This window comes from Carassius auratus, unplaced genomic scaffold (genome assembly GCF_003368295.1).
Source record: "Carassius auratus strain Wakin unplaced genomic scaffold, ASM336829v1 scaf_tig00037056, whole genome shotgun sequence".
NCBI lineage: Eukaryota > Metazoa > Chordata > Actinopteri > Cypriniformes > Cyprinidae > Carassius > Carassius auratus.
Genome location: NW_020526354.1, coordinates 1 through 7,500, shown reverse-complemented (window position 1 = coordinate 7,500; position 7,500 = coordinate 1). Strand labels below are relative to the sequence as shown.

The 7,500-nt window shown below is 35.0% G+C and overlaps 1 long non-coding RNA gene across 2 annotated transcripts in view; it reads right to left on the bottom strand.

Moving 5' to 3' along the window:
• The window catches only part of LOC113082883 (uncharacterized), a 3,919-nt gene extending 101 nt beyond the window's left edge, over positions 1–3,818 (bottom strand). Inside the window, exons 1-3 of one of the 2 annotated variants that reach the window (XR_003282971.1) lie at positions 3,710–3,818; positions 1,272–1,391; positions 1,074–1,157 (exon numbers count right to left, since the gene is read on the bottom strand). This is a non-coding gene — a long non-coding RNA (uncharacterized LOC113082883). Of the gene's footprint in view, positions 1–1,073; positions 1,158–1,271; positions 1,392–2,495; positions 2,571–3,709 lie in introns of those variants that run through there. The other variant, XR_003282972.1, reaches the window with a different exon arrangement.
• Between the last annotated feature and the right edge of the window lie 3,682 nt (positions 3,819–7,500).

The window sequence follows — 7,500 nt, the reverse complement described above, 5'->3', positions numbered from 1 at the left end:
CAACTAAAATATGATATCCTTCAAAATCAAAAAAAGAGGAGCGAGAGAGAGAGATGAAGAGTGTGTGTTACCAGCCGGAGGAACAGAGCAGCATGCAAACCCAGAGACAACACAAGAGCTGGAAATATACTCTATAATTACAGATTTTTGTTCTTTCTCTTTTATTTTTTTTTATTATTATTATTTAATTTTATGAACTATCATACTTTTCTTTATTTTTATTTTTTAACTATTTAAAAGGTACTTTTCTTTTTTGTAATTATTTAACAATATAATTTATTTGTTAAATTTTATTTTATTAGCTTCTTTCAGTTTTCATTCTTTTCTAACTATTTAAATGTAACAATATAATTTCTTTTTTAATTATTGTATTTTTTCTCCATAACAATATCATTTATTTTTTAATTATTCTTATTTTTTTAAATCTCACTATTTATTTCAGTTTTCTTTTTTTATTATTTTTCTGTCTTCTTAAATATTTTATTTTATTCGCTCATTTCCTTGGTTTTCATTCTTTTTTTAAATTATTAAAATATTATTTTGTATTATTTTAATAATTAATTTTATTATTTTTTCTATCTTTAAATTTACTTAATTTCTTCATTTAATGTTATTTATTTTATTATCTTAATTCTCCTTAGTTACATTTTTCTTTTTAATAATTTGTTTTTCTTTTTTAATTGTTTCAGTTTATTATCATACTTTTTGTATCCTTTATTTAAATGTATATTTTTCATCTTTCCTTTATAATCATTTAATTTTACTTATTTTATTGTCTGAAATTATTTAATTTTATTATCTTTTTTTCAATTATTTAAATATTTTTTCTGAACAAACACAATAGTTTAATAGTATTTTATTTTGAGTTCTTATATAAACCTCAGGGAAACTTCAAGTAAATATTTTAGCTCACAGATTCTGTGCATTATGGGATACCTTTTTGTTTTATATCATTATTAAATGTGACATAAGCTGGCTGGTTTGGCTCTTTATGGGAAAACCTGAAATGCCTATGCAAGAGATGAAGGGGCCAGTAACCTAACAGGAAGTGATGCGTGTTTGGGGTGCTGTACCTGTCGGGGTTGTGCTGCGGGGTTCATCTGCGGTGGAGGGGAGCTGAACACAACCGGAGGAAGAGGAGAAGGAGCAAAACTGGGCTGAAGAGACACACACGAGTCTGTCATTAAACTAAACTAAATGTGTCAGGAAACCAGACAGCAACTTATATATAGAAAATGAATATAACTGTGTGAAAGCGTGATGCGAGTTACCTGGGACAGACCCGGGGAGGGCGAGGGAAGCGGGGCGGAGGGGGTCCAGACAGAGGCTGAGGAGCCTTATTCATTTCACCCGGAGCATCTGCATCGAGACGCAGCACTTTCTGACAAAACCTGAACCAGAGAGAGACACACATGACTCATGAGACTTAATTACTGATTATTATGCATGAGTGTAAACGATTAATGCACATGTCAGAAGATCTGAGTCGTGCTAGATCATCAGACAGCATTTGTTACAGCTCAAATGTTTCATTTTTTTATATTACTCATAAAAAAAAAAATTCTTTTTTTTTGGAAAAGGAACACTTCATAAAAGGTTTAGACGAAAAATAAATATTGAAAATGTAACACTTTTTTTCAGGATTCAGTAAAGTAAAAAAAGAATTATTTAAGTCTTTAAGACTGAATGTGTATCAATTTAACAGCTCCATTAAAACATTTATTTTAAAAAGAATAAATAAATGAATAAATAAAAAAAAATAAAAAACCTTTTGAATGGCAGGGCATATAGTATATTTTGAATAAATTGTATTCTTTTTAACTTTTTATTAATCAAAGAATCCTGAAAAAAAGTATTACAGCTTCCAAAAATAAATAAATAGTAACATATATATATATATATATATATATATATATATATATATATATATATGCAGCAAAACTGTAATAAATCATCATATTATTCTGATTTCTGAAGATCATGTGACACTGAAGACTGGAGGAATGATGCTGAAAATACAGCGGAGCATCACACTAATAATATTTTAAAATTTTACTGTTTCCCCCCCCCCCCTGTATTTTTGCTCAAATAAATTAAGCCCACGCACACATTCATTTTTATACAGTCTATGGTATTATCCCAAGAATTACAATTTTTTTTTTTGCGGGTACCATGGTGAAAACCCATGTACTGTACTATTGTAATTACATGGTACTTTTCAATACTATAATGCATTGCCAAAAAACATAGTTAAATCTCTCACATTAATGACATGCAGCACGGTCTCAAACAGACACATACAGTTCCCGATGCAGCGGTCACGCGCGTCTCTGCAGTATTGATCACTTCTGATCGAGGAACTCCACTGCGTCCAGCGCGCTCTCGCTTCAAACATCAGCTACGCATTCACGCGCACGAGCACGCACGCAAACACTCGTGCGCGGATTTATATCAAACTGCTAATCTGACACAAGAAACACAACGCGGCTCTTTACCGCTTCTCGTTTTCTGTCTCTCGGTGCGCTTCAATCTCCAGTGACGCGAGACGTGCAGAGCGTTGCCATGTTCGCCCGCGCGTGCGCGCCCTGGGAACCAAAGCACGTTGGTCACGCGCGCAGGCGCAGGTGAGGGCACGCTCCCCGGCACACGTCATCATGATCCAACAGCGGTTTCATTGAACATTAATTAACCAGAAACATAAATAAACATATCTATTAACACATTAACAGACGAACGCGGCAGATGTGGCGTCATCTCATTAATAATTACGCGACTTCGAGCAATCATGAATAATTAGGGGCGGAGCTCAAACACCTTTGACACAAATGTGTGCGATTTAGACATTAAAAACACTAAAAGAAATTACAAAAGTCAAAATGTAAAAATTCTAACATTTCTACTATTATGAAAATAAATAAATGAAAAATAAATGTATTTTACTTCAGCTAGCTGCTAAGGCGACCTTTCTCATTTTCATTAACTAAAATCTAAAACTGAAAAACTTTTAACAATTTACTAAAATAGCTAAAACTGAAATAAAATGGAAAAAAACTAAACACATTCAAATATAAATAAAGATGACAAAAACAAAACAATAAGACAAATAAAATAAAAGTTACATTTTGTGCGTTTTATTTTGCACCGATACAATTAATCCGTTAAGTTTAACTTAATTTACTACAATAATTAAAACTAAAATAAAATACAATACAAGTTTAGACATTGACAAATAAATAAAAATGTCAAAAAACTATTAAAAAAAAGCTCAACTAACATTAAAAATGTTCATGAACAAAGCTACAAACTAAAACACTAAATTAAATTTTAAAAATATATTATATTTTGAATAAATATAAATATAAAGTTTTTGTGCATTTTATTTTGCACAGCCGATGTAACTTCCATTACATTAAACTTAATTTACTAAAAAACTAAATACATAAATAAATAATAATAATAATAATAATAATAAAAATACAATTAAATGACCAAAACTTTAACTAAAATTATAATTTTAAAGTCCAACTAGTCTCGAATATTAATTAAAAAATATAATATCATCTCGATGCTGTGAAACCACATAAATAACAGAGAGCTAAATAAAGCAAATAAACTGATGCTGACTTAAGTTATTAAAATAATTATGATTATTACAATTTATTGATCTGGTGGTTTCAATGAATCTAACACACACACACACGTTTCTTACCGGCCAGAAGTTTATCGTACAGCTCCGGTACAGGTCCGGTTGAATGACACCGGGCCGAAAAAATAGAGAAAAAGAGACAGACCCGTCTGGACCGGACGGAACGTTTTCCGGCGGAAACCGGCGACTCGGGAACTTCCGGGATCGATGACAATAGGGAATCCCGACCACGTGACAATAGCCGCCCATTAATTCGCTGCCGTGAAACAAAAAATTTAAGCTCATTAATATTCATGGCCGCAGCTTGGATTTAAGATGAAATGTCAAAAGAGCAACGTCAGCATGAATTACTTTAAATCTTGCTTTATTATCCTTTTCCTATTTTTTTTTTTTACTTTATGACAACATCTGTAAAAATAGTTTTAGTATTTTTATTCAACTTCTAATGTGAAAATACAAAGCTGATTTTTTTGCCACTATATATAAATACATTTTGAATAGACTTTGTATTTTATCAATTTTATTTTAAACTACTTATTTTGACTGTTAACATTATTTGTATTCTGTAAAAACTTTTCCACTGATATTATTTTAATTGTTAAAACTAAAATTTTGACTTAATTCTGAACAATTTCTCATTAATTGGCACACATTAAAAATAAAATTCAAAAGGAAAATACATATTTTGCATTATTTGATCTTTTTTATTAATCAAGTGACAGAAAGAGCATTTTAAATATAACAAAATACATATATTTTACTTTAAATATTCTTTATTATTAAAAATATTTATAGGAAATCAAGTTTATTTTATGATTACTTGAGAAAATGGTTTAGTGTTTTTATTCAATATCTCATGTGAAAATACAAAGCTATTTTTTTTATAAAAAATTAATATTTTGAACAAATATTATATTTCATAATGTTTTTTAAAACCACTTATTTTAACTATTACATTTTTTTTTAACAATTTCTCATTGTACTACACCTACTATGCCAGCAATACAAAGCTAGTTTGACACACTTATACATTTTATTTTTATTTTTTTTTACCTAAAGGGAGTCAAAACATTTAATCTTAGAATGTGTATTTTATTTCAAATATTATTACTAAAATGTGTTGTTCCTTCACAATAACATCATAAATCATAGTTGTTTTTTTCATTAGAAGTGTGATTGCACCACAATGTTCTCGATGTATTATATGCAAAATACTTGCTCATGAATATTAATGAGCTCACTCTGTCTACTATGGTGCTGAAGTTAACGTGAGGAGATATCAGTAATCTAAAAGAATAATATTTAAAGGAATCTGCTTTTTTTATTAATGCAAACCAAGCAAACTTCACTGGTTCGAACAATTCTTTTATTTTTCGTATCTCAACCTTTCACAGAACAAGTAACAAAAACAAACAAAACTTTATGATAATCTCACACACTAATTACAAAATGAGGAGAGGAGGCACGTCACAGTTGTACTGAAGAGACGGACGAGTGTTTATAATACAGTCCCTGCTAAGCGTCGTAGCTGGGGTTTTTGCGCAGGATGACGAAGCCCTCCAGGATGTGTGTGACGGGGATGTACTCTTCTGTGGCCAGCTCTGCTCTCTCACCGTGAGCCAGCAGCACTGGTGTGGTGTGAGTCTGGAAACCTGTGATGGCTTTGGGCTTCCCGGCCTGACCCACCACATCTACAGCCTGCACACACACACACACACACACACACACACACACACACACACACACACGGAGAGAAATAACCCCATACGGTTTAACAGCTTTAAAACAGTTTGAAAACTTTATTATAGGCTGCTGATATTAACTTTTTATAATATATTTTTTGCATTTTATTTTGCACTGCTGATTTTATTTTAATTTTACATTTTTATTTTGCATTATTATTTCTGAACAGTTTTTCAAACACACAAAAAAAATATTTTGTAAATATTATTTTTTATGTTTTTTTTTTTTCTTTATATGTTGCAGAAATACAAAGCTACAGCTGGAAAAAAAATAATCTAAAGAATATATTCTATTTTGTATATCATATTTTATGCACCTTATTTTACATTACTGGTGTTATTAAATTTTTATTTTTTTGTATAATTTGCATTATTATTTTGACTTATTTTTGAAAAATTTCTTGTATGCTGCAGCAATACAAATCTACAGTTTATCAAATACTTAAAATAATATTTCGTACAAATTTTTTTATATTTGTTAAAATTTCATTTTAATAGTTAAATAATTTTTACACTTATTTTTGAACAGTTTCTCACTGACAGTGCAAAGACACAGTCACATAAAAAAATGAAAAAATATTTTTTTTTTTAGAAATATATAGTGTGCATTTATTTTGCACTGCTGATACTTTAATTACTAAAACTATTTTCTCAATTATTGAGACTTATTTTTGAATAACTTCTTATTGTATTGTAACATACAAAGCTACAGTTTGTCAAACATCCATCCATCATCTTCCGCTTATCCGGGGCCGGGTCGCGGGGGCAACAGTCTAAGCAGAGACGCCCAGACTTCCCTCTCCCTAGCCACTTCTTCCAGCTCTTCCGGGGGGACCCCGAGGCGTTCCCAGGCCAGCCTGGAGACATAGTCCCTCCAGCGTGTCCTAGGTCTTCCCCGGGGCCTCCTCCCGGTGAGACGTGCCTGGAACACCTCCCTGGGAAGGCGTCCAGGAGGCATCCGAAATAGATGCCCGAGCCACCTCAGCTGGCTCCTCTCGATGTGGAGGAGCAACGGCTCTACTCTGAGCTCCTCCCGAGTGACCGAGCTTCTCACCCTATCTCTAGGGAGCGCCCAGCCACCCGACGGAGAAAGCTCATTTCAGCCGCCTGTATCCGGGATCTTGTCCTTTCGGTCAAGACCCACAGCTCATGACCATAGGTGAGAGTAGGAACGTAGATTGACCGGTAAATCGAGAGCTTTGCCTTACAGCTCAGCTCCTTCTTCACCACGACAGACCGGTACAGCGACCGCATTACTGCAGAAGCTGCACCGATCCGTCTGTCAATCTCACGTTCCATCCTTCCCTCACTCGTGAACAAGACCCCAAGATACCTGAACTCCTGCACTTGAGGCAGGAACTCTCCACCAACCTGAAGTGGGCAATCCACCCTTTTCCGACTGAGAACCATGGCCTCGGACTTGGAGGTGCTGATTCTCATCCCAGCCAATTCACACTCGGCTGCAAACCGTCCCAGTGCACGCTGAAGGTCCTGGTCTGAGGAGGCCAACACGACAACATCGTCCGCAAAAAGCAGCAATGAAATCGTATGGTCCCCAAACCGGACACTCTCCGGCCCTTGGCTGCGCCTAGAAATTCTGTCCATAAAAATTATGAACAGAACCGGTGACAAAGGGCAGCCCTGCCGGAGTCCAACATGCACCGGGAACAGGTCTGACTTACTGCCGGCAATGCGAACCAAGCTCTTGCTCCGGTCGTACAGGGACCGAACAGCCCTAAGTAGGGAGCCGTCGACCCCATACTCCCGGAGCACCCCCCACAGGATGTCGCGAGGAACACGGTCGAATGCCTTCTCCAAGTCCACAAAACACATGTGGACTGGTTGGGCAAACTCCCATGAACCCTCCAGCACCCTGGAAAGGGTATAGAGCTGGTCCAGTGTTCCACGACCGGGACGAAAACCACACTGTTCCTCCTGAATCCGAGGTTCCACTATCGGCCGAATTCTCCTCTCCAGTACCCTGGCATAGACTTTCCCAGGGAGGCTGAGAAGTGTGATCCCCCTATAGTTGGAACACACTCTCCGGTCCCCCTTCTTGGAAAAGAGGGACCACCACCCCGGTCTGCCAGTCCAGAGGTACTGTCCCCAACC